Source organism: Tachyglossus aculeatus, chromosome X2 (genome assembly GCF_015852505.1).
Source record: "Tachyglossus aculeatus isolate mTacAcu1 chromosome X2, mTacAcu1.pri, whole genome shotgun sequence".
Taxonomy (NCBI): domain Eukaryota; kingdom Metazoa; phylum Chordata; class Mammalia; order Monotremata; family Tachyglossidae; genus Tachyglossus; species Tachyglossus aculeatus.
The window spans coordinates 29177873-29205320 of record NC_052100.1 but is presented as its reverse complement, the minus strand read 5'-3'; positions in this window follow the sequence as shown (position 1 = coordinate 29205320).

Genomic DNA, 27448 nt, shown 5'->3' with positions numbered 1-27448 from the left:
AAATGGCCTCATCTGAGCGGAGGGAAGTGAGGGAGGGGGGATGGGGATCTGGGTAGGGTTGTCCCCTTCTCCGGAGTCCAACCATCTACGATCCAAGAGCAATTATCCCCCGTCCAATCAGATAGAGGAAACTTGGCTTCTCAAACTGAGTGCATTCATCTCGTATCCAGGTGAAAGCCAGAGGAAAGGCGATTTGGAGGGGATTTGAAGGGGCTTTTGTTTTTGAGCTTCTCCCTCCATCTGACTGCTAGGTTCCTGGAGGGGAGAGGGGCCGCCCGTCTCGGTCGTGACGCAAAACCCAAATGAAGCACCCATCCAGTGCCCAGCTTCTGCCCTGTGTCCCGGGGTCACTAAGCAAAAACAAACATGGGTGTGAATGAATCCGACTGATTTGTGTTGGCCATTTCCCCATCGTCTCTCCGGTCGCTTTCTCTCCGATCGGTGGGCGGCTCTGTCTGAGCGATTGGATAGACTCTCCTCCTGGACTTGTGGGAAACCTCAGAAAGTGAAGACATTCATCTCTGTGGCGAGCAGCACAGAGTTGTCCTATAAATCCCTTCGAAGGGAAAGGTCGCCCGACTCGGTTGGAAACCCGTCTGGGAACTCTAGAGCATCGGTTACATATTTTCTGGACTCTTAAAGGGCTGGCTTAGTTGCTTGGATATCTCGGGGTCAGCCAATTGTGTTGTGGATTCTGGCTTGGGCGTCCTGATGATTTCCAATGATATTGCTGTAGAGTTCCACATTTGCCATTCTCCTGTGGGAAATGCTTCTTCTCTATCAAGTAAACTCTCCCTCTAGACTGAAAGTTCCTCTAGGTTGAAAGCTCCTCCTCAAGACTGTGATCTCCTTGTGGGCAGGACATATATGTGTCTACCAATGCTGATGATTTGTATTCTCCCAAACAGTACAATACTCTGCACGCAGTAAATGCTCAGTAACTACTATCAATTGATTGATAGATTATTATTCTAGGACCCTCAGAGATTAACAGATCCTCCAAAACCAAATGTTCCCATTCAAGGTAGTACCCAGAGAGAACTGTATTTGCCCCAAATTAGAAAAAAAGTTTTAATCATTTGAAATCACATAGATGGGAATTATTGCCTGAGGAGTGGATTCATTTTAGATGTTTCTTGTCAAATTTATCTACTGGCGAGGTAGAGTGGGATAACTTTTTTTTTTTTTTGGCCAAAGAACACACAGTCATCGATTGGTTGAGGCCCTGTCTTATTACTGTGACATTAGCAATAAAGGTCCGTTTCAAAATGACGGACCAGAACTGTCACACCTGCTCACAATTTCCCTTATTAAATTTCCTCCTGTTTCACTTGTCAAGTTGCAAGACGTTTAATGTTCCTTTTGTAAAAAGCACTTTATTGCTGATGAGCCTAATCATTATGCAAATTAGGTAATTATTTGGCGAATATTAACATTCTATCCTGTACACAATAATAAATATATTTTCGGCAATCTTTTCTTGCATTCGGGGGTGCTACAGCAATTAAAAGAGAGTTATTGAACTCTCATTTGCATGCAAATGAAGGGGATGAAGGAGAATATTAGAGCATGCGAAAGAATGTTCAATTTTCTATTTCAAATATATTTCTTATTAGTTTGACTGAATATTGCTCGGTGTAATTTTGTTCAGGCATGTTCACATCATGCATCACTGGAAAAGCATGTGCTATTAGGTGGCGGGAGAGATTGCCTATACTGAGGTCCTAGAGTGCTTTCAGCTTACATTTGCTGCATTTATTAAGCACTTGCTATGTGCAAAGCACTGTTCTAAGCGCTGGGGAGGTTACAAGGTGATCGGGTTGTCCCACATGGGGCTCACAGTCTTAATCCCCATTTTACAGATGGGGCAACTGAGGTCCAGAGAAGTGAAGTGACTTACCCAAAGTCACACAGCCAACAATTGACAGAGCCAGGATTTGAACCCATGACCTCTGACTCCAAAGCCCGGGCTCTTTCCACTGGGTCACGCTGCTTCTCTAGCAGCGTGAGAACTCAGGTCCTCTGACTCCCAGGACTGTGCTTTTTCCATTAGGCCACACAGCTTCTCTTTATGAATTAGCCACCTCCATTTCCCTGGATTTCATTTACGACCCCGAAATTCTTCCAGGTCATTTCCAGCTGCTCTGCCCTAGCTTCAGACTCATTGTAATAATAATAGTAATAATGTTGGTGTTTGTTAAGTGATTACTATGTGCCGAGCACTGTTCTAAGCATTGGGGTAGATACAAGGGGGTCAGGTTGTTCCCCGTGGGGCTCACAGTCTTCACCCCCATTTTACAGATGAGGGAACTGAGGCCCAGAGAAGTGAAATGACTTGCCCAAGGTCACACAGCTGACTAGTGGTGGAGGCAGGATTAGAACCCATGACCTCTGACTCCAAAGCCTGGGTTCTTTCCACTGAGCCACGCTGCTTCTCATTGTACAACCTCCCAATCCAGGTGGGCCACTAGGTTTGATCCCATCACTTCCTGTTGGAGGCCTGCAGAAATTTTGTCGGATTGTCTCCTGGTGAAAATGTCTAAGTGACCTTGGGCAAGTTATCTAACTTGATGATGATGATGATGGCATTTATTAAGCACTTACTATGTGCAAAGCACTGTTCTAAGCGCTGGGGTGGTTACAAGGTGATCAGGTTGTCCCACAGGGGGCTCACAGTCTTAACAGTCTTAACAGTCACGGTCTTCTAGACGTGAGCCCGTTGTTGGGCAGGGATTGTCTCTGTTGCCGAATTGTAGTTTCCAAGCGCTTAGTACAGCGCTCTGCACCCAGCAAGTGCTCAACAAATATGCTCAACCTCTCTGTGCTTCAGTTTCCTCATCCGTAAAATGGAGAGCCAATACCCAAGCTCCCTCCTGCTTAGACTGTGAGCCCTATGTGGGTCAGGGACTGTGTCCAACCCATCTATTCCAGCATTTAGAACGGCGCTTGACACATAGTAAGTGCTTCACAAATACCCTAAAATAAAATTAAAAAAAAAATGCTGCCTGGCGTGTTTGCCTGATTATTACGGCTCTGATTGCTTTCCAGAGGATTTGTGTATTTTGGCCATCACAGCTCAGGATGTGGCACTTGGTAACAGAGGTCAAGTCTGGTGCAGAGAGCACACCTCGTAAACAAGAGGCCCCGTCCAACCTTGAGGGATATTACGCTTGGCACAAGGAGGGGTCCCTCCCACTGCACTGGAACGGGAAACTGGAGAAGGAAAACCCTCCTCAGTCTCCGTCTCCAATCTTCCCTGTTGCTCTCCCGAAGCGGGAAAAATGGAAGGGAGGGGTATGTCCAACCACAAACGTTTCTTAATACAGTCCGGGCTTCCTCCTCCAATTTGCTTTAGTGACTGTTCCCCGTGCTAGACTAGAAGCTCCTTTAGGGCAGGGATAGTGTCTACTAACGCTATCGCACTCTCCCAGTTGCTCAGTACAGTGCTCTGCACAGAGTAGACTATAAATTCCTTGAGGGCAGGGGTTATGTCTACTTCATTCTACTCTCCGAAGTGTTAACACAATGCTCTGCACATAGTGGACTATAAGCTTCATGAGGTCAAGGATGATGTCTACTAACTCTACTGTACTCTCCCAAGAACATGGTACAGTATTCTACACAAAGTGTGTGTTTACTGATTGATTGATACATAAAAAATGGATCACCTTGGTATTACAAATGCGGTCATTTCCAATCTCAAAGAAAGAAAGAGTACAGGGAGACTTTGATGTTCAATTGAGGTAATAATAATAATAATAATAATGGCATTTATTAAGCACTTACTATGTGCAAAGCACTGTTCTAAGCACTGGGGAGGTTACAAGGTGATCAGGTTGTCATTCATTCATTCATTCAATTGTATTTATTGAGTGCTTACTGTGTGCAGAGCACTGTACTAAGCACTTGGGAAGTACAAGTTGGCACTGTTCTAAGCGCTAGGGTGGTTACAAGGTGATCAGGATGTCCCACGGGGGGCTCACTGTCTTAATCTCCATTTTACGTTGAGGGAACTGAGGCCCAGAGAAGTGAAGTGACTTGCCCAAAGTCACACAGCTGCCAATTGGCAGGGCTGGGATTTGAACCCAGGACCTCTGACTCCAAAGCCCGGGCTCTTTCCACTGACTCGCGAGGCTTCTCTATTGACTACATCTCTAACTTCCTTCTGGTCTTGGTTTTTTTTATGGTATTTGTTAAGCGCTTACTATGTGTCAGGCATTGTACCAACCACTGGAGTAGATCAAACTAATGAGGTGGGAAATGGTCTGCGTCCCACCAGGGGCTCACATTCCGTCGCCATTTGACAGATGAAGTAACTGAAGCCCAGAGAAGTGAAGTGGCTCGCCCAGGGTCACCCAGCAGACAAGTTGCAGGCCCACATTAGAACCCAGATCCTTTGAAATCCAGCCCCTTTCCACTAGGACACGCTGCTTCTCTGGAATCAAAACTCCCGTCAGCCAGCCTGGCCAGGAAAGGAATTTACTTGGGCAACATTCAGAGGGGGAAAAAAATAGAAAGACAAATAGCCAGAAGGACGGAAAGGGACAGAGAATTCTTGGGAAAGCCCCCTACCCCGTCTCACCAACAGACAGCCGACAGATGCTTTTGAGAAATGAGAAGTGAGCCTGGTCATGGGGAAATGTGATTCAAAGCTATGGACGATCCACACGTGGCTAAGCTATGTGGAAGGAGAAAATAACGCTCCTGTGCTGGAAACCACTGCAGTTTCCTCAGCGAAATATGATTTTCCTCAGCCATAAGTTGGGACCTAAGATACACAGGCAGATGGGTGAGTGAGCCATAAGGACGTCTGCTTGACTGACAAAAAACCCTGAATGTCAAATTACCACAACTGCACAAGCGCCTTTCTCTTTAAACTATTCATTCACTATGATCCCGGTGTCTCAAGACCCCTGATTTCCCCTCTCGCTTTATCTTACTTTAAAAAGCCACAGGAAAGAGGAAAGAGAAAAGGATGTATAGGAAATTGGAAATACGCCTATCTGAAATCTTACCAAATTGAATGTAAGGATTAAAACTCCCCCCCTTCCCAACCCCTCCGCCCTCTCCCACATTAATACAACACACCCGAAACACAAATCTTGGAATAAATGAACTGCACACGCACACACAAACACACACACACACACACACACACACGTACACATTGATCCATTATAGAAGGCTAGGTCTTCATGTCTTAATTACATTTGCAAACCATGCGATGATGCATTTTCATATATAAATGATAGCTACCATATGCCAAAAGTGATTGGATAATTAATTCCTTCAAAACAGAACCCGAGTCCGCGGTAGAAAACAAGAAATACGATTATTTCATAATTGAGTTATTTGCTTGAAAAATGGCTTCCTAGGCTTGTGGGGAGGTTGTATTGCCACAGAATATTTATAATTAAGCAATGCCATTGTGGTGGGGTGGGTCAGGGCTACATCCCACGGCAGCCCCATACTTTCTTAGATGCACAACCTCTTGGTTGAAGAATGGACCTCTCCATCCTAGAAGGAACATCAGAACTTTTCCATCACTCAGTAGCTTCCGAGGAGAAGACGACGCCACATCTGTGCTCAAAGGTTCGGTCAATTATAAAGAAATCTAGATCCATCAGAAGACTCTCAAGTCTAAAACAACCTTGGGAGTTATGGGGAAGTTCTGACTTCCTAGAATGTGGTGTAGTGGAAAAAACAAGAGACCGCGAGTCGGGGAGCTGGGTTCTAGTCATGACACTGCCACTTGCCTACTGAAGCAGCGTGGCTCGGTGGAAAGAGCCCGGTCTTTGGAGTCAGAGGCCATGGGTTCAAATCCCGGCTCCGCCGCTTGTCAGCTGTGTGACTCTGGGCAAGTCTGTGCATGGGGATTAAAACTGTGAGCCCCTCGTGGGACAACCTGATCAACTTCTATCCTCCCCAGCGCTTAGAACAGTGCTTTGCACATAGTAAGCACTTAATAAATGCCATTATTATTATTACTGTGTGACCTTGGGGAAGTCATTTAACTTCTCTGGGCCTCAGTTTCCTCATCTATAAAATGGGGATAAAATACCCGCCGTTCTCCCTCACTCCTAGAAAGTGGGACAGGGACTATTCTGATGATCTTACATTACGTGGTTGGCACAGGGACTGTGCCTATTCTGATGATCTTACATTACGTGGTTGGCACATAATAATTGTTTAATAAATGCTGTTATTACATTGACATTAATAAATTCATGCATTATAACATAATGTATTATTATAGTATTTTAATGAACTATTCTATTATTGATAGCCTAAGGATTATTCTCCCGGAGCGGCGAGGAACTTAAGTATTGCATCTTCCAAAGATTCTACTTTTTTATGCTACTTTGGACTTGTCCATTTGTAATTTGAAGCAGCCTGGCTCAGTGGAAAGAGCCCGGGCTTGGGAGTCAGGGGTCGTGGGTTCTAATCCTGCCTCCACCACTTGTCAGCTGTGTGAACTTGGGCAAGTCATTTCACTTCTCTTGGCCTCAGTTCCCTCATCTGTAAAATGGGGATTAAGACTATGAGCCCCTCGTGGGACAACCTGATAACCTTGTATCTACCCCAGGGCTTAGAAAAGTGCCTGGCATATAGTAAGTGCTTAACAAATGCCCTCATTAATTAATTAATTAACTCTTATAATTAATATAATTAATTAATTAATGACCATTCTTATCGTTCTGTCTGTCAGTCTTCTCCTACAATACTATGTTGGCCCTTGCGGGACCACGACTTTGTCTGACTGGATTATTTTCTAGTGACCCCAACACATAGCTCAGTGCTTGGCACGTAGAAAGTGCTCAGCACATGGCATAATTAACTATTGCCAGCTAATTAAAAACCCAGCGGTCATCCCGTTGTATTTTCCAGAAAGATAACACTCCAAGACCCGGAGAAATAAGACGGGAGAAGGCAGAAGAATACACGTGTTTTAGGGTTGGCTTGTGATAGTTGCTGCAAAATGATATGCAGGCCTGCGTTAATCCCAATGTGAGGCTCTAAGATACAGAATACGGGAGCCTCAGGCACAGTTAAATCCTTCTCTGAGTGGGGGGAATTGGAAATGCCAGATTTGCCAATAAAATCTCCCCATGGAGTCAGAAGAAGCTTCCTGCACTGTTTTAAAATGTAAATCTCCCCTTAAGAAAGCAACCCGCTTGACACTTTCTCCTCCCCATGTCCCCCGCTGCTAGGATTTCAGGGAAATAATTCTAATGAGTTTCCGTGACTGTGTCATTAAGTAGCACAGTCACCTTGGTCATCTGAAGAGCAGACCAGAGATTGGTTACTCCTCCGGAGTTTGAGTTCTCTTCTTATCAATCAATTGATGGTATTTATTGAGTGCTTACTTTGCGCAGAGCACTGTACTAAGCACTTGGGAGAGCATTTCTGGACCGTGAGCCCGTTGTTGGGTAGGGATCGTCTCTATCTGTTGCTGAGAAGCAGCGTGGCTCAGGGGAAGGAGCTCGGGCTTTGGAGTCAGAGGTCATGGGTTCAAATCCAGCCTCTGCCGATCATCAGCTGTGTGACTTTGGGCAAGTCACTTCACTCCTCTGGGCCTCAATTCCCTCATCTGTAAAATGGGGAGTAAGACTGTGAGCCCCCGGTGGGACAACCTGCTCACCTTGTAACCTCTCCGGCGCTTAGAACGGTGCTTTGCACATAGTAAGCACTGAATAAAAGCCATTATTAATTAATTAACTGTACTTTCCAAGCACTTAGTACAGTGTTCTGCACACTGTAATCCCTCAATAAATATGATTGAATGAATGAATGCAACAGAATGAGCAGGCACGGTTCCTGTCCAGAGTGAGCTTACAGTCTAGAGAGGGACACAGACATTAATATGAATAAATAAGTAATTTAACATATATAATATAGAGATAAGTGCATAAGTGCCATGGGATTGGGAGTGGGACAAATAGCGAATGTCCAAAGTTCACAGACTGAAGTACATAGGATATTCAGAAGGGAGAGCGAGCAGGTGAAAAGAGGGCTTAATTGGGAAAGAAATCTTGGAGGAGGTGTGACCTTCGCCCTAAGTGTCACAAGAAGATGCTCGCTTACCAAGTTCCAGGCACTGTACTAAGCGCCAGGGTAGATACAAGCTAATCGGGTTGGACATAGTACCTGCCCCACTCAGGGATCAGTCTTAATCCCCATCTTGCAGAAGAGATAACTGAGGTGCAGAGAAGTGAAGTGATTTGCCCAAGGTCACACAGCAGATGAGTGGTAGAGCCAGGATTAGAACCCAAGTCTTCTAACTCCCAGGCCTGTGCCCTTTCCACAAGGCCATGTTGCTTCTCATAATAATAATAATGGCATTTATTAAGCGCTTACTATGTGCAAGGCACTGTTCTAAGCGCTGGGGAGTTTACAAGGTGATCAGGTTGTCCGATGTGGGGCTCACAGTCTTAATCCCCATTTTACAGATGAGGGAACTGAGGCCCAGAGAAGTTAAGTGACTTACCCAAAGTCACACAGCTGACAAGTGGCAGAGCAGGGATTTGAACCCATGCCCTCTGACTCCAAAGCCCGGGCTCTTTCCACTGAGCCACGCTGCTTCCCTTTTTTGGTTTCTGTCTCCAAAGGGTAGAGGGAACAAATCGTAATTTGAATTTGTCCAGTGCTGTTCTTTTTTCCCCAAAGACTTTCAGTGTTCTGATCCCAGCTGCATCACTTACCTGTTGGGTGCGATCGGGCAAGTCACTTCACTTCTCTGTGCCTCAGTCGCCCCACCTTGATTGTGAGTCTGAATGAACCAGGGTTGGATGATCCGATCATTTTCCTGAAAGAGCAACAGAACAGCGAATCGGCTGGGGAATGGCAGTTGGTCAGATTGTACACGCTTTTGTCTAAATCGATATTGTCTTAATGAAGCTTTGAAGTAGTAAGGAAGGGACACAGACCGGGGAATCATAATCACCGTCCTCAGCAGCAGCGGGGGACCGCGGGAGACTCACCGGAATGAGTGAGTGAGTGAGTTTCTAGACTGTGAGTTTCTAGACTGTGAGGCCACTGTTGCCAACTTGCACTTCCCAAGCGCTTAGTACAGTGCTCTGCACACAGTATGTGCTCAATAAATACGATTGAATGAATGAATGAGTCTTAAGTGTCTACAGAGCACTGTACTGAGCCCCTCCGTGTGTAGAACACGGAGCAGTTTCCCGACTGTATTCAGAGTTTTTGCAGTTTGCAAATGCGCTGAGAATCAATCAATCCATCAACCAACGGAATCTTTGTTTTATGGTATTTGTTAAGCAGTTACTATGTGCCAAGTACTGTTCTAAGCGCTGTGGTAGATAAAAGCTTATCACATTGGACACAGTCCTGGTCACACATGGGGCTCACAGTCTTAATCCCCATTGTACAGATGAGGTAACTGAGGCACAGAGAATCAATCAATCAATCATATTTATTGACCACTTACTGTGTGCAGAGCACTGTCCTAAGCGCTTGGGAAGTACAAGTTGGCAACATACAGAGATGGTCCCTACCCAACAGTGAGCTCACAATCTAGAAGGGGGAGACAGAGAACAAAACAAAACATATTAACAAAATAAAATAAATAGAATAAATATGTACAAGTAAAATAAATAAATAGAGTAATAAATACGTACAAACATATGTACATATATACAGGTGCTGTGGGGAAGGGAGGGAGGTAAGGCAGAGGGGATGGAGAGGGGGAGGAGGGGGAGAGGAAGGAGGGGGCTCAGTCTGGGAAGGCCTCCTGGAGGAGGTGAGCTCTCAGTAGGGCCTTGAAGGGAAGTGACTTGCCCAGGGTCACACTGCAGACAAGTGGCGGAGCAGGGATTAGAACCCAGGCCCTTCTGATTCCCAGGCCCGTGCTGTAACCACTAGACCATTACACTGAGAGTCAGAACTAAGAGCAAGGGGCCAAAATCTCACCCACAGGAGCATCTCTTGGGAGCCGAAAAATAGTAATTTTGAAGCAAAAATCAAATGTCTTCACACACAAGTAAACCAGTTGCCTAGTAGAGTAGAGTGTAAGCTCCCTGAAGGCAGGGACTGTGTCTAATTCAGCTGGGCTCTCCCAAGTGCTCAGTACAGATCTCTGTACGGAGTAGATACACAATCGATACCTTCTATCGATGGTTTCCACGCGTCTAAGATGACAGGCGGATTGATTTGTTCCGCGTCTTTCAGCCCCAACTAAAGTTCTTCGGCTCAAAACCTCCCAGACAATTCCCATCCAGTTCAGAGACCCGTCAGGTCTAGCTAGCAAGGGGCAAATTTAAACCGAAAGTCATTTACCTCATGGTTGCATGTGGATATTGCATCCAGATAGATTTAATATATCAATAGAGGCAGGCAGCGTTGAGTGCAAAATCAAATTACCCCTCTGCCTGTTGGGACTTCAACATCTGCCTCGGTGTAAATTGATTGGAGAGCGTTAGGCCATCAAAAGCTCTTTGTCTGGGTGGGACGCGGGGAAACAGCTGACAAGTGGCCATCAGATATGGTAGCGAGACAGCTGCGTGATGGAAGTTTGACAGCTGACTTCATTAGAGTCCCTAGGATACATGCTGGAATGGATTTGTTCTTTAATTGAGATGGGCCGGGAAAATAGTCCGGAGACGGGGCGGGAAGGAAAACAGACCCTTTTTATGCCACGGCCGCAGTCCAAGGACCGGGCGGAGGCGAAGGGGTGGTCAAGCAGAAATCATCACTGCCGTTGGAGTGAGAAATTCAGGTGGTGTTCAGCTCTGAATTCCTTAACCTTTCGAGGATGAAAAAACTGACGGTTGCCCCGGTCTCAAGAAAATGAAGTTGTATAGCATTAAGGCGGGTCTCCGTCCTCTAAGGCTGATGATGATGACGGTGGGATTTATTAAGCACGTTTTAATGGTATCTGATAAGTGCTTACTATGTGTCAAGCACTGTTCTAAGCCCTAATCACTGGGGTGGAACCGAACCAGAACAGACCCACTGTTTAAGAATGAGGGAGAAGAGGGATTGTATTGCTGCTGTACAGATAAGGACACTAAGGTGCGGAGAAGTTGAGAGAAAGAGGTGGAGACAGAGGGATGGAGATGGAAATGGAGACAGAGACAAGTGGGGGAGAAATCCACCTAATTAAAGTCCCTGTGACAAAGCCACCAGGTCTGATTAAACCCTCCTTTTCCCAACCTCCTTTCCCTTCCACATCATCTGGGCACTTGGATCCTTACCCTTTGGCCATTTGGTGTTCGCCCCACGACACTAATGTACAAATCCATAATTTATTTATATCAATGTCTACTGTACATTAGCCTTTTCAGCCACACACGCACTCATAGGTAAACTTCACCCTCAGGGGTGTCTTCTTCAAGCACAAAGGACAACTTTATATCTGACTGATTGATTGATTGCTTTGAATGATTGATTATTCTGAGCTCAGGCAATGTGCGTCGCCCAATCTATTCTACACAAGAAAAGTCACCGTCACTTGAATAGTCGCTTGGCTATGCCAGTCAGAGGGCTGGGGTCTGCACAGAAAAGACACCGCCTGGGATGGCTTTGGTTGGGTGGACCGGATAAAAATGAAACCCACGATTCACCCAGGGGTTTGTGCCAGCGTCACAGAAGTCAGCGGCTGGATCAAGAACCACAATCCCGGGGCACTCTGCCAGAGCGGCCTGGCATTTATAGATCTGGGCAAAATTCGCCTCGGGCTTGCCAAACCAACGCAAACACTGCAGTGGGACCCAACCGCAACCCCACCATTTCGTCACAATTCCTTTACTTCGTTGGCAAAACCAGAGGGAAAGAAAGGGAAATGGAAAAAGCCGGGTCAGAGTTTATTCCTGGAAACAGAAGACGGAAATTGTGCAAATTCCAATATTCTTCTGAACTCTGACCCAGGCCTTATGAATATTAAAGGAGCATATTTATGTTAGTTTCATATATGCTCATTTGACATAATTTAGGCAACGATCTATATGTGGGTGTATTTCTGCCTCTCCCTTTCTGTCCCTAGAAATGGGACAGAAAGACTGTGAGCCCACTGTTGGGTAGGGACTGTCTCTATATGTTGCCAACTTGTACTTCCCAAGTGCTTAGTACAGTGCTCTGCACACAGTAAGTGCTCAATAAATACAATTGATTGATTGATTGAAATTTTTTTTTTAAATGGTATTTGTTAAGCTCTTACTATGTGCCGGACACTGTACTAAGTGCTGGAGTAGTTGCAAGCTAATGAGGTTGGACACAGTCCATGTCCCGGACGGAGAGCACAGTTTTAATCCCCATTTTACAGATGAGGTAACCGAGGCCCAGAAAAGTGAAGTGACTTGTCCAAGGTCACACAGCAGACTAGTGGACGATCAGGATTAGAACCCAGATCCTTCCGACTCCCAGCCTGTGCTCTGTCCACTACGCCTCACTGTTTCTCATGTTCAGAAAATAATGGAAAGAGCACGGGCCTGGCGTCAAGCAGTGTGGCCCAGTGGAAAGAGCACGGGTTTGGGAGTCAGAGGTCATGGGTTCAAATCCCACCTCAGCCACTTGTCAGCTGGGTGACTTGGGGCAAGTCACTTCACTTCTCTGTGCCTCAGTTCCTTATCTGTAAAATGGAGACTAAGACTGTGAGCCCCATGTGGGACAACCTGATTACGTTGTATCTACCCCAGTGCTTAGAACAGTGCTTGGCACATAGTAAGCACTTAACAAATGCCATCATCATCATCACTTGGATTCTAGTTGCAGCTCTGCCACTGGGCTGCTGTATGACCTTGGGCAAATTACTTAACCTCTCTGAGTTGTAATACACAGTCCCTGCCTTCAAGGTGCTTACACTCTATTGTTTGGGATCTTACAATAGAGTTAGAAGACATGATAAATCCTGGCTCCACCAATTGTCCGCTGTGTGACTTTGGGCAAGTCACTTCAATCAATCAATCAATCAATCGTATTTATTGAGCGCTTACTGTGTGCAGAGCACTGTACTAAGCGCTTGGGAAGTACAAGTTCACTTCTCTGGGCCTCAGTTCCCTCATCTGGAAAATGGAGATTACGTCTGTGACCCCACGTGGGACAACTTGATTACCTGTAGATACCCCAGTGCATAGAACAGTTCTTTGCACATAGTAAGCGTTTAATAAATGCCATTATTATTATTATTATTATTATCTCCCATCTTTGTACAGCCAAACAGGTGGTCTTCACTCAACATTGGGCTTCACTGCCCCATGAAAACATCTGCTGTGCCTATCTGCTGCATGCAGTCCGTTGATGGGTAGGGACCGTCTTTAGATGTTGCCTACTTGTATTTCCCAAGCGCTTAGTACAGTGCTCTGCACACAGTAAGCGCTCAATAAATATGATTGAATGAATGAATGAATGCACCTGCCCTGTTTCACATGGCTGACTCCCAGGCAACTTTTTCTCTTCCTCTCTTTTTCTTCCTTTCTTTCATTCTTTCTTTTTCTCTTTCTTTCCCTCTCTCTCCCTTTCTTTCTTTTATTTTCTCAGTTTCTCTCCTTTTTCCTCCTGGGGCTAGGCGAGCTGGGCTGTGTTGGGGGGAGGCCTGCCTCAGCGCGGATGAGCTGGCCGCTCTCCAGAAACAGGCATCAGAGCAAAATCCTGACAAGCCACGGCGATTGCTCCCTAAAGCCAAAGGATTGAAGCTCAAGACTGATATCCAGACCTGCTCTGATCCTCTTATGTCTGTTGTTGTCTGCTTAGCGATACACAGTTGGTGGGGCACGAAGTGTGTGGTCTTTTTCTGTTTTTTTTAGGGTATTTGTTAAGCTTTTACTATGTGCCAGAGTAGAGCGGGAAGTGAGTGGCCCTTTTTTGTTTTTAGTGTATTTGTTAAACACTTGCTATGTGTCGGGCACTGTACTGACCACTAGTGTAGGTACAGGCTAATCAGGATGGACACAGTCCATGTCCCATGTGGGGCTCACAGTTTTAATCCCCATTTTACAGATGAGGGAACTGAGGCACTGAGAATAATAATGACAATGATGGCATTTGTTAAGCGCTTTCGATGTGCAAAGCACTGTTCTAAGTGCTGGGGAGGATGCAAGGTGATCAGGTTGTCCCACGTGGGGCTCACAGTCTTAATCCCCATTTTACAGATGAGGGAACTGAGGCACCAAGAAGTTAAATGACTTGCCCAAAGTCACACAGCGGACAATTGGCGGAGCCGGGATTTGAACCCATGACCTCTGACTCCCAAGCCCGGGCTCTTTCCATTGAGCCATGCTTGCCCAAGGCCACACAAAAGACAAGTGGTGGAGCCAGGGTTAGTACGCTGATCCTCTGACTCCTCTAAGAGACTTTCAGGAAGCAGCGTGGCTCAGGGGAAAGAGCCCGGGCTTTGGAGTCAGAGGTCATGGGTTCAAATCCTGGCTCCACCAATTGTCAGCTGTGTGACTTTGGACAAGTCGCTTAACTTCTCTAAGCCTCAGTGACCTCATCTGTAAAATGGAGATTAAGACTGTCAGAGAGTATATTTTAGTGTTATTAACTGAGCACTTGCCCTGTGTGCTGTGCACTGAATTGAGGAATCAATCAATTGTATTTAATAATAATAATAATGGCATTTATTAAGTGCTTACTATGTGCAAAGCACCGTTCTAAGTGCTGGGGAGGTTACAAGGTGATCAGGTTGTCCTACGGGGGGCTCACAATCATAATCCCCATTTTCCAGATGAGGGAACTGAGGCCCAGAGAAGTGAAGTGACTTGCCCAAAGTCACCCAGCTGACAACTGGCAGAGCCGGAATTCGAACCCATGACCTCTGACTCCCAAGCCTGGGCTCTTTCCATTGAGCCACGCTGCTTCTCAGCGCTTTTCTACTGAGTGCTTACTCTGTGCAGAGTGCCTGTGAGAGCACAATGTAACTTAGTTGGTAGGCACGTTCCCTGCCCACAAGGAGCTTACAGTCTAGAGGAATTTTTTTTTGTGACCTGCTAATCTTCCATCCTCCATCCTTTGAAATCTGCTCCGCACCTAGCAGAATGCTCTGACTCTCTCTCTGGCTCTCCACCCTATCTCTCCCTGGCTCTCTGTGTCTTCCCTTCCCTCCACACGATATCAATTTTCCTGCATCTGGGACTTCCAAGATATTTGAGATTGCTTGGAACAACTGTGAATTTCTCCGTGATTCCTCTGCCATTAACCCCAGTTGACCCCCTACCCCCGCTAGATGCTCCGTGGATCAGAGCTCGCACCTGTGACTGCAACATGAGCTGTGAGATTTGGCAAAGCCCGGAATCTAACAATTTTAAACAGCAAAGTCTCCCTCATGCTCTCCTTTCCAATAATTCTTCAAGCATGGAGGGCAGTGAAAGCCCGCTCTTTTCTCAGGTAGTGAAATCCACCCACATCTCATAATAATGGTGGCATTTATTAAGCGCTTACTATGTGCAAAGCACTGTTCTAAGCAGTAGGGTGATTACAAGGTGATCCGGTTGTCCCACAGGGGCTCACAGTCTCAATCCCCATTTGACAGATGAGGTAACTGAGGCCCAGAGAAGTGAAGTGACTTGCCCAAAGTCACACAGCTGACAATTGGCGGAGCAGGGATTTGAACCCATGGCCTCTGACTCCAAAGCCCGGGCTGTTTCCACTGAGCCACGCTGCTATTATTATTAAGCTCTTACTATGTGGCAGGCACTGTTCTAAGCACTGGGGTAGATACAAGCTAATCAGGTTGGACACAGTCCCTGTCCCACATGGGGCTCATGGTCTTAATCCCCATTTTACAGATGAGGGAACTGAGGCACAGAGAAGTGAAGCCACTTGCCTGAGGTCACACAGCGGACGGGTGGCAGAGTCAGGATTAGAACCCAGGTTACTTGTACATATCTATTCTATTTATTTTATTTTGTTAGTATGTTTGGTTTTGTTCTCTGTCTCCCCCTTTTAGACTGTGAGCCCACTGTTGGATAGGGACTGTCTCTATATGTTGCCGACTTGTACTTCCCAAGCGCTTAGTACAGTGCTCTGCACACAGTAAGCGCTCAATAAATGTGATTGATTGATTGATTGAGAGAGAAGACAATAAAGTAGACACAATCCCTGTCCTCAGGAAGCTTTCAAAAGCATGGTTTCTTCAAAGGAGGATGGATTTTGGAACTGTTTCTTCCCCCACCACAGAATCTGTGACCTTGCAAGATGCGGTAAAAGCATTTCCAGAAAGCCCATAATTTGTTTTCAAGTGGTAACAGCCCAGTGCGTACAGTGATACAGGAAACCAGGCCTTTGGGGTCACTGTGGGCTGGCTGGCTGGTAAAAAGCGACCGCTTCAACAATAACAGCCCCCCTGCTTTTCAGGTGTCTGTAAGTCAGCCAGTGAATGCACAAAATCCTTTCTCAGCCCATTCCGGCGCCAAAATTAGAGAGTAACCCATCTGAGCCGGGGTGATGGAGGAGAGAGAAAATGAAAGTGCGGTGGGCTTTTTTTTTATTTTTTGCTACTGCTGCTCCTAGGTATGATCCTGATGTTTCCTGGGAAACACAGCTGACCCATTTTTTCCCCTGGGGTGGAGAAGCGTGCGGTTGAATGGATAAATCCGGATAGCTTACATAACCCTTGGGAAGGCTGACTCTGTGTTCTGGTGTAGACTGGACCATCCTGGATTTCTGTAAAGTCAGCCTGGACAATTTTAGAAAAATAAGCAAATGTCCCAGAATTTGTGTAGTTTGGGCCAAGCTGCCCTGGCGTAACCTAATGGAAAGAGCATTCATTTCATTCAGTCATATTTATTGAGCGCTTACTGTAATAAGCGCTTGGGAAGTACAAGTTGGCACGACACCGGGAGACGGAAGATTCTGGATCTGAATTCCGTTACTGCCGTTTTCCTGCTGTGCGACCTTGGGCAAGTCACTTAACTTCTCTATGCCTTAATTTCCTCATCTGTAAAACTGGGAATCAATTCCATTTGTCCCTCCTCCTTCGACTGGGAGTCCCACGTCGGGCAGAACCTGCGTCTGACCCGATTCTGTTGTAGCTTAGTACGGGGCGCTGAACAAATGCCAGTTATTGCTATTTTACTGCATCCTGGATCAACTTCAGGACATAGTCCTACCCTGCTTGGTTTTCTCAGTTTTCCCTTAGTGGAAAGGGAAGGTTTACCGTCTTGGGATGGTAGTCCAGGGATGCTGGTTTCAACAACAACAAAAAAAATCCAGTCAGCAGCCCAGCAGATCTTAATGGGGGTGGGTGGGATGCTTGACTTTGATCTTTCTCTGGGCCCCACGGAGGGGTTGGGAGGACCCCTCCTCATCCCCCAACCCGGGTGTAAGACTGGGGGGGCAACACAGGAAAGGACATCAATCAATCAATCATATTTATTGAGCGCTTACTGTGTGCAGAGCACTGTACTAAGCGCTTGGGAAGTACAAGTTGGCAACATATAGAGACAGTCCCTACCCAACAGTGGGCTCACAGTCTCAAAGACATCAGCTTGGAACAGGGTCATCCCCTAGGCAGGGGATGACCTCAGCCCATTTATTGCCCATGGGAGGATGTGAGCCCACTGCCTGGCCACTTTTTTGTTTTAAATGGTATTTGTTAAGTGCTTACTATGTGACAGGCACTGTATTGAATGCTGGGGCAGGTACCACCATCATCACTGAACGCTTTACTGTGCGTTGTCTGTCTCCCCCTTCTAGACTGTGAGCCCGCTGTTGGGTAGGGACCGTCTCTATATGTTGCCAACTTGGACTTCCCAAGCGCTTAGTACAGTGCTCTGCACACAGTAAGCACTCAATAAATGCGATTGAATGAATGAATGAATGCACAGCACAGCACTAAATGCTTGGGAGAGTCAGTACAATGGAGTTAGTAGACATGCTCCCTGCCCACGCTTCATTCATTCAGTTGTATTTATTGAGCACTTAATGTGTGCAGAGCACTGTACTAAGCACTTGGGAAGTACAAGTCAGCAACATACAGAGACAGTCCCTACCCAACAAAGGGCTCACAGTCTAGAAGGGGGAGATGGACAACGAACATGATGAGCTTACAGTGAGTCTAGAGGGTAGTTCACGTCTCCATTTTGGCCTCGTTGCCCCATCGTTATGGGACTCGGGGGGTAAAGATTTATATCATCACAAGTCCCTCACTGAACATGCCTCATCTGAACGTCATCTCATTGATCTATTTGTTCAGGCTACACAGCCTTGCAGAGAAACGTACTTCAAGAGAGCTGCTCACAACCTGCCATTGGTCAGTCCATTTCTGACTTTTTCATTAATAATAATAATATTTGTTAAGCACCTACTTGGTGTCAAACACTGTGGTAGATACAAGATAATCAGGTTGGACACAGTCCATGTCCCACATGGGGCTCACTCTCTCAATCCCCCTTTTACAGACAAGATAAGCGAGGTACAGAGACGCGAAGTGCCTTGCCCAGGTCCCATAGAAGACAAGGGGCAGAGCTGGATTAGAACCCAGATCCTTCTGACTCCCAAGTCCTCTATCCACTAGGTCACACCACTTCCATTTTCAGGAGGAATGTTGGCCTGACACCGGGGCCTATGATGGGCCACGATTGCTTCTACGACCTTGTATCGACTCTGATTCATAACACCGTGATGGCCTAGAGGCTGTGAGCCCACTGTTGGGTAGGGACTGTCTCTATATGTTGCCAATTTGTACTTCCCAAGCGCTTAGTACAGTGCTCTGCACACATTAAGCGCTCAATAAATACGACTGATGATGGTGATGATGATAGAGAAGCAGCGTGGCTCAGTGGAAAGAGCCCGGGCTTTGGAGTCAGAGGTCATGAGTTCAAACCCCGGCTCCGCCACTTGTCAGCTGTGTGACTTTGGGCAAGTCACTTAACTTCTCTGGGCCTCAGTTCCCTCATCTGTAAAATGGGGATTAAGACTGTGAGCCCCCCGCGGGACAACCTGATCAGCTTGTAACCTCCCCAGTGCTTGGAACAGTGCTTTGCACATAGTAAGCGCTTAATAAATGCCATTATTATTATTATTATTAGAATCGGGGCTAAGAGTGCCTTTTCTACAACAGGGAAAAGCCATCAGAATTAGCATCCATCAATCAATCAACAGTTCTGATTGAGCTCCTGTTGTGCGAAGAGCACTGCTCTGAACTCCGGGGAGAGGACAGCAAAGTTAGAAGGAGCTTAGTCTACTCTACAGAGTACTGTAGAGCGCTGTACTAAGCCCTCGGGAGAGGACACTAGAGTCCCTGCCCTCAAGGAGCGTCCAATCTATTATACAAAGAGCTCTGTACTAAGCGTTTAGGAGAATACAGTAGAATTGGTAGAGAAGCAGCGTGGCTCAGTGGAAAGAGCACGGGCTTTGGAGTCAGAGGTCACAGGTTCAAATCCCAGCTCCACCACTTAACAGCTGAGTGACTTTGGGCAAGTCACTTCACTTCTCTGTGCCTCAGTCACCTCATCTGTAAAATGGGGTTTAAGACTGTGAGCCCCACGTGGGACAACCTCATCACCTTGTAACCTTCCCAGCGCTTAGAACAGTGCTTTGCACATAGTAAGCATTTAATAAATGCCATTATTATTATTAATTGGTAGACAGGATTCCACGCTAGACCTCCCAGCCATTTCCCCAAACAAATACAGAGGTGGGGGGTAGAGGTGAGGAGTGGGGTGTTTTCCTGTCTCTGCCGATCGGATGTTTCCATGACCAATCAATCGTATTTATTGAGCGCTTACTATGTGCAAAGCACTGTACTAAGCGCTTGGGAAGTCCAAGTTGGCAACATATAGAGACAGTCCCTACCCAACAGTGGGCTCACAGTCTAAGAGGGGGAGACAGAGAACAAAACCAAACATACTAACAAAATAAAATAAATAGAACAGATATGTACAAGTAAAATAGAGTAATAAACATGTACAGACATATATACATATATATATATATATATATATTTAAGAGCACCAGGGATGGTGCTCTTAATTCGGCTCATCCTCTGTACCCCAGCGTCCTAACCCGACCTGCCCAATTTCATCCCCAGCCTTGTTGTCGCAGAACTGCGGTGTAAAAACCCCTCCAGACGTTACAATAAAAACACACACAGAAAGCCGGGGGCGGGGGAGACTGGGGGAGGATGGGTGCAGAAAACCCATCTCCACTGAGCTTAACTATCAGCGGGGCCCAAATTACCTCTTATTAGCATTTATTTTACAAAAGAGGCAGGGTATAATTTGGTGATAGATTCAGATTTGGAGAGACACTATAATCACCCTCCTGAAGTGTTCTGCTTCAAGTATATGGCTGCTATTTTTTGTAATTACATCCCCCCTCCCCGCCACCGTCTGTGTCGTCTTCCACTTCTGCTTCATGGAGTCTCTCTCTTTCCCTCCTTCTTTATTTCCCAAGACCCCCCCCGCTTCCCTCTGCAAGCCCCCCTCCCTTCTGCAGCCTCTTGCCTTTTCTCTCCCGGGGTTTCTTTGAATAATGCAGCGGCTGTTCTCAGTCGCCCGGGTGGCTGAGCACGTACCGGGGGAGAATCAATCAATCAATCAATCGTATTTATTGAGCGATTACCGTGTGCAGAGCACTGTACTAAGTGCTTGGGAAGTCCAACTTGGCAACATAGAGAGACAGTCCCTACCCAACAGTGGGCTCACAGTCTAGAAGGTGGGCTCACACAGGGAGAAGGAGCAGGAGAGGGATGGCAGCAGCAGGCCGGTCACAAAGACCGGGCTAAGCTCTGGCCAGAGCTGACAGGTTTCCCGGGAACAACTGATCGGACACATTTTCTCAGAACAAGACTCCAGTAGCTCCCGGGATGTGTCTATTTCAGAGCCGGGATTAGAACTCAGGTCCTTCTGAGTCCCAGGCCCCTGGTCTATCCGCCGCTGCTTCTCACTCGCGGTTCTCTGTGATGTTGGAGAAGTCACCTGATGATAATAATAATAATGATGGTATTTGTTAAGTGCTTACTATGTGCCAAACACTGTTTCTAAGCGCTGGGGCAGATACAAGGTGATCAGGTTGTTCCACCTGGGGCTCACAGCCTTCATCCCCATTTTACAGATGAGGTCACTGAGGCACAGGGAAGTGACTTGCCCAAAGTCACACAGCTGACTAGTGGCAGAGCCGGGATTAGAACTCACAACCTTCTAGACTGTGAGCCCGCTGTTGGGTAGGGACCGTCTCTATATGTTGCCAACTTGTACTTCCCAAGCGCTTAGTACAGTGCTCTGCACACAGTAAGTGCTCAATAAATACGATTGAATGAATGAATGAACCTCTGACTCCCAAGCCTGTGCTCTTTCCACTAGGCAACACTGCTTCTAATTGATCTCTCTAGATTAATTGACTGATCATTCATGTTTATTGAGCACTTATTGGGCACAGAGCATTGTACTAAGCACTCGGGAAAGTACAGTATAACAGAGTTGGTAATAATAATAGTAATAATGGTGGCATTTGTTAAGCGCTTACTATGTGCGTAGCACTGTTCTAAGTGCCGGGGGGGATACAAGGTGATCAGGTTGTCCCACGTGGGGCTCACAGTCTTAATCCCCATTTTCCAGACGAGGAAACTGAGGCCCAGAGAAGTGAAATGACTTGCCCAAAGTCACACAGCTGACAAGTTGCAGAGGTGGGATTAGAACCCATGACCTCTGGCTCCCAAGCCTGGGTTCTTTCCACTGAGCCACGGTTCCCTGATTGTCTAGAGGATGAATTTACAGTCTAGTGGTCTTAGTTTCCTCAGCTGTAAAATGGGGCTATGGTACCTCCTCTCCCTCCCTCTGAGACTATGCACCCCACGTGGAACAGGGACTCGACGAAGCCCGTAGAGACTGGAGCACCTGGGACCTCACACTCTCCCCTCTTTTCCTTTCCCTCTCAGCAGGAAAATTCAGGTCGGGAGAAAGCCGGGCTCCCTTCACCAAGGAGGAGAATTCCCAGGCCCCCGCTGGAGGGTGAACACTGGAATATTCTCTTTTTTATTTTATCTTCCATCTTCTGAATCCTTAAATGGTTATAACACCCGGTGAACACAGAGGTAAACTGCTGTTCAGATAATTCACTGTCAAAAATATTGAGCATCCTTTAGTCGGATGGCAGCGGTAATGGTCTTTTCAAGTGCCGCCGCACAAAAGCTGAGCCTATCAAGATTTTTTGGCAGGCTCGGCGGTAACTTGTCATGTTATATATTGCAGGAGCGCGATGCGGGATCAGAATAAATCATCTTACGGGGCTCGGGGGGCTTCTGGTGGGGGGGTTTCGGGGGGCTTGGTGAGCAGCACGGCAGTCCGACAGAAGGTGGCACCATCTTAACACTTCTGTTGTGATAGACATCTCCCTGAAGTCGAGGGACTACATGCTCATGCTGATTTTTGCAAACCTAGAGTGGTTTTTGTGGCTCGGGTTCCAGAGGGGCCTCAGCAATTACAATAAGTGTGAGGAGAGAGGACGCAGGCGCTACTGGAAGGTTCCTCTTGGTGCAAACCTTCGACTTTTCAAACCCCCACCCTCCTTTTTTGTGGTATTTGTTAAGCGCTTCCTATATGACAATAATGGTAGCATTTGTAAAGCGCTTACTATGTGCAAAGCACGGTTCTAAGTGCTGGGGAGGATACAAGGTGATTGGGTTCATTCATTCAGGAGTATTTATTGAGCGCTTACTGTGTGCAGAGCACTGGACTAAGTCCTTGGAAGTCCAAGTTGGCAACATCTAGAGACGGTCCCTACCCAATAGTGGGCTCACAGTCTAGAAGGGGGAGACAGAGAACAAAACAAAACATATTAACAAAATAAAATAAATAGAATAAGTATGTACAAATAAAATAGAGTGATAAATTCATACAAATATATATACATATAAACAGGTGCTGTGGGAAGGGGAAGGAGGTAAGGCGGGGGGGATGGGGAGTGGGAGGAGGGGGAGAGGAAGGAGGGGGCTCAGTCTGGGAAGGCCTAATGTCCCACATAGGGCTCACAGTCTTAATCCCCATTTTACAGCTGAGGTAACTGAGGCACAGAGAAGTGGCTTGCCCAAAGTCACACGGCTGACAAGCGGCGGAGCTGGGATTAGAACCCATGACCTCTAACTCCAAGCCCATGCTCTTTCCACTGCTTCCCATGTCGAATGCTGATCTAAGCAGCGGGGTAGATACAAGTTAATTAAGTAGGACACAGTCCCTGTCCCACATGGGGCCCACAGTCCAAGGGAGAACAGGAGAACTGAGGCACAGAGAAGTGAAGTCACTTGCCCAAGGTCATACGCAAGCAGCTGGCAGAGGCGGGTTTAGAACCCAGGTCCTCTGACTCTCAGGCCTGCGCTTTCTGCTAGTCATGTTGCTTCTCCTTATACTTATAATAGTAATAATAATAGAGAAGCAGCGTGGCTTAGTGGAAAGAGGGAGTCGGAGGATGTGGGTTCTAATCCCACCTCCGCCACTTGTCAGCTGGGTGACTTTGGGCAAATCGCTTCCCTTCTCTGTGCCTCAGTTACCTCATCTGTAAAATGGGGATTAAGACTGTGAGCCCCACGTGGGACAACCTGATTATCTTGGATCTACCCAGGGCTTGGCACATAGTAAGCGCTTAACAAACACCATCATTATTATTATAATAGTATTTGCTAAGCACTTTCTATTTTGGCAAATGTTGGTGTAGATACGGCACAATCACATCAGACACAGTCCCTGAGGCAAATGGGACTATCCGTCAAAGTGGGAGGGTGGAACAGGTATTTAATCCCCTTCTTACAGATGAGGAAACTGAGGCACAGAAAAGTGAAATGACTTGCCCAAGTTCAAACAGCAGGCAAACGGTGGAGCCAGGATTAGAACCCGGGTCTCCTGACTCCCAGGGTCACTAAATTTATTTGGCTATTTCATCCTGTACTTCCCAAGTGCTTAGTACAGTGCTCTGCACACAGTAAGCACTCAATAAATACTATTGAATGAATGAATCCTGTCCTATTTCACCAGGATCTCCTTGTTCTTCCTTCTGTTCCCACTATTTGTAAATCATCCTTGTGTCCAGTTAGATTGGAAATTCCTTGAGTGGCAGGGAAAAGTGTCTCGCTGGTGTTCTACCCCCCAAATGCTTAATATAAGAGAGGGGGAGTATTTATTGAGCACTTCCTGGGGACAATGCACTGTACAATGCATCTAATACATACCCTGCACACAGAAGGCATTAGATAAATACTGTTGATGGACAGAAGTCCCAGGAAGGGATTTCAGTGAAGTTTGCTCTCCAAGTGCGCATTGGGAGAAAGATATTTTGTGGTCCCGGTTTCAGTGAGCTCTCTGCCCTGAGGAAGCAACCAAATCACTGCCCACTCTGGGAATTCTCTTGGAGAATTAAAAGTGGAAGTCCCTGAGAGACAAATGTGTAAACTATCTAGGTCAATAGGCAAGAAGAAATTCCGGAATGGCAGAGGAGCCCCTGAAACGAAGCCCGCTGAAGAAACAATCTGCAACAGGAGAAATATGCACATTTCACAGCTCAAATCCTGCTTAATTTCTTACACGGTCCCGGTTCCTGGACTTTGAAAATCGCTGCTTCTGTGTCGCCCAGATCCATTAGCTTCTCATCTGCAAGAGTGGTCCTCCCGAAATTAATCTCATCTAAATTTGACATAAATAATCCAGGTTGACAACAATTTCCCCAAATCACTTAACCGAGGATTGACCTTCAGAAGAGGAAAAGCAAATTTCAGCTCCATCCAGTCAATGGACGACGGACAGCCGTCAATAGCAATGGAAGAGATTATTTATATTGTCTCAGGGGAGGGTTAAATCAATCAACTGAGCTCCTCTTGTGCACAGAGCACTGTACTAAGAGCTTGGGAGACTTCGATATAACAGAGTTGGGAAAAGGCGTGACCCCTAGTCGCTTGGGTCCTTTCCACTAAATCACACTTCTTCTCTGTAAATGATTTTAGCGTCTGTCTCCCCAGGTAAAATGTAAGCTCCTGAAGGTCGGATATTATGTCTACTAGCTCTGTCCCAAGCATTTAGTCCAGTGCTTTGCAGCCAGAAGTGCTCCGCAAATCCTACTGATAAATTCACTGACACAGATTTGTGCCTGAAGTCAGAGAGGACCACCGCCTCGAGAGAGGGTGATGGTAGACTGTGAGTCTGTTGTTGGGTAGGGACCGTCTCTATAGGTTGCCAACTTGTGCTTCCCAAGCACTTAGTACAGTGCTCTGCACACCGTAAGTGCTCAATAAATACGACTGAATGAAAGAATGAATGGTAGACAATTGAAAAATGACCTCCACAACTCAACTTGGCCTTGGATCAGGAATACGGGGATCAGGGTTTGAGTCTTAGAGAAAGCACAGGAGAGACGATGGCGTCAGGAGGGTGAAAAATGAGCCCTTCTCTCCCAAGAAACTTTGGCTCTCTTCTGAATTCGCGTGTCTTACAAAGCCAAATTTGATTTTTAGGATCAATGGCTTAGGGCTTGGAAGAGCTGGCTGTGAATAGGGAGAGACTGGATTTGGAGTTACAGAGCCAGAGAGGAGGAGCTGTGATGGAAAAGGCAGCGATTGAAAGACATCTGTTATGAAGGACTGTGCTTCTCAGAGAGCGTGGCTCAGTGGAAAGAGCCCGGGCTTGGGAGTCAGAGGTCACGGGTTCTAATTCTGGCCCCGCCGCTTGTCAGCTGTGCGACCTTGGGCAAGTCACTTCACTTCTCTGGGCCTCAGTTCCCTCATCTGTAAAGTGGGGATTAAGACTGTGAGCCCAATGTGGGACAACCTGATCACCTTGTATCCTCCCCAGTGCTTAGAACAGTGCTTTGCACATAGTAAGCACTTAACAAATGCCATTATTATTATACTTAACGATATCAGAAATCCCACGTGAAGTTTCCTTTGGCATACGTGATATCCTCAAGACTGTAAGCTCGATGGAGGGAATATGTCTGTTTATCATTGTATTGTACTCTCCCGAGCGCTCAGCACAGTGCTCTGCACACAGTAAGCACTCAATAAATACTGTTGACTATCTACATGGGGGAAACCATTGCCAAAAACACCACGACCAATATATTCAATGGGACACTTTTCAGTAGAATAATAATGATGGCATCTGTTAAGTGCTTACAATGTGCCAGGCACTGTACTGAGCATGGGGTAGATAAAAGATAATCAGGTTGGACACAGTCTCTGTCCCACCTGGGGCTCACAGTCTTCATCCCCATTTTACAGATGAGGTGAGATGACTGAGGCTCAGAGAAGTGAAGTCACACAGCAGACAAGCAAAGGAGTCAGGATTAGAACTCAGGTCCTTCTGACACCCAACTCCATGCTCTAACCACTAGACCACATGGCTTCTTGATTTCCACCATGCTTCTCCTCGGCTGCAATTTCTTGGTTCAAATCAAGTTATTTTTAGAAGCGTCACAGTACAGAAAGGTCTATAAAACGCGACTGTCACTCCTGCTTCCACGTCTTACAGATTGCTAAATTGATTTTTTTAAATGTTTGGGTTTTTTTTTTTCCCAGCTCCTTCATCGGTTGACACCTGCTCTGACAGATTTTTCCCTCCAAGGAAGCTTTTTTTTTTTCTTTAATTTGGCAGAAACGGGACGGAAGGAGAAAATGGCTTGTCAGCCGTGGCCCGTGGGCACACTCTCCGAAAGCGCAAATGGGCACGGAGTGGCAGGGAGGGTGTCGGGCACCGAGAAAGTCACGGACCGGGTGGGGAAGCAGCGACGAGAGGGATTGTTTATTGAGCGAGGGCCGTGATCTGCTTAGCTCGACCGATCTAGGGTAAGTCACCCGTGAGGCAGAGATACCTGCATCACAGAGATAAAGAGGGCCTGACTCGAGCAGGTGGAGATTATTCATTCCAGGGTCTAGTTGATCGCACATGTCTGGGGATGGCTTTAGATAAATCCCCGAAGTACCAAGTCAAAAGGAAAATCAAGGTATGTGGCTATTCCCGGCCAACGAGCCTCTCTGTAACAGGAGCAAGGAAAATGGAAGAATTTAGGAAGCGGGTCTGTCTTTATTGTTTGAATTCATTTGCCATTCATCGCACAGGAGGCAGTGTAGACTAGAGGAAAGAGTGCAGGGCCGGGAGTCACGAGACCTGGGTTCTAAACCCGACTCTTTGGGACCCAGGGCAAGTCCCTTACCTTCTCCGTGCTTCAATTTCGTCACCTGTAAATGTGGGGGATTTGATACCGATTCTCCCTCCTACATAAACGGTGAGTCCCATGTGGGACAAGGATTGGGTTTGACCTGATTATCTTGGGTCTGACCCAACACTTGGACATAGTTCGGCATTAGCAAGTACCATTATTCTTATTTTTAGGCCGGTCTTTCCTGCAGCTTTTTCAACTTTTTAATGATATTTGTTAAGCACTTCATTCATTCAGTCATATTTATTGAGCACTTACTGTGTGCAGAGCACTGTACTAAGCGCTTGGGAAGTACAGGTTGGCAACATATAGAGATGGTCCCTACCCAACAGTGGGCTCACAGTCTAGAAAGGGG